We start from the raw sequence: 1,027 nt of genomic DNA on the forward strand, positions 1-1,027 counted from the left end.
ACTGTTCCCACAGTAGGAGATCAGAATTAAAATACAATAACAATAGGTAATCTCATAGTTTCATAAAGTAGAAACCAGAGAACAAGCAATCTATGTAGTTAAGGAATCAACTGTCCTTACCTTGATTATCGCCGAAGATAATCCAAAGATCAAAGAGAGAGACACCAAACATGGCAAATAAACCCCTAACAAGCATAGATACAACATTAGGAAAGATACCTAAAAGATCAGAGAGCAAACGAATCAAACTGAGCGAAAATTGAAGCTACTGTCTTCATTGGTCGATTGATTGGTCTACTGACCCAGTCGACCAATCAGTCGACCAATTGAGTCAGTACGGGATAGTGAAAACTGTTTTGGCCATAACTTCTTCGTTTGAAGTTGGATTGATCCGAAATTCGAAGGGGAACTTCCTAGGATGTATTAGAATCATATGGGAAGATAAAATCATCAAGTCATGGTAAAAATATGGGTTCTTGATTTGACCCAAGAAATTAGGGTTTCAACCTTATGGTTCCCATAAAAAGGTTATGATCACAGGAAGAAAGGGAATGGTTGCAATCAAGAACATAATAAGAAAATATTGTTTAGGTTAATAGAAACATTATGAGAAGATAATCATGGTCAAAAGATGGGTTCTTGATCTAACCCAAGAAATTAGGGTTTCACTCTTATGGTTCCCATAAAAAGGTTAAGATCACAGGAGGGAGGGAATTGATGATTGGCCAATTACAACAAAAAGAATTAAAGAATATTGAATTTAGATCAACCTCCACATTACCCATGAGGTTTCCTTCACATGGGAGGTTACCAAAGGTTCTCCGGATGATCACACAAGGTTAGGGTTTCAAAGGTTAGGGTTTCAAGAATTCAACTGGCTAGGGTTGAGATCATGATGATGATCATAGATCTCAAGGAACAAGATGAGATCATGGAGTGGATGGTTGCAAGAGTGCATCATCTTATTCCTGATCTCAGCCAAGAACAGATTAAAGAAAGAAAATTAGAGATGGAGAAGAAAGAAGAG

This window comes from Hakea prostrata, unplaced genomic scaffold, assembly GCF_041222555.1.
Source record: "Hakea prostrata isolate BN-2017 unplaced genomic scaffold, UWA_Hpros_2 contig_17, whole genome shotgun sequence".
NCBI lineage: Eukaryota > Viridiplantae > Streptophyta > Magnoliopsida > Proteales > Proteaceae > Hakea > Hakea prostrata.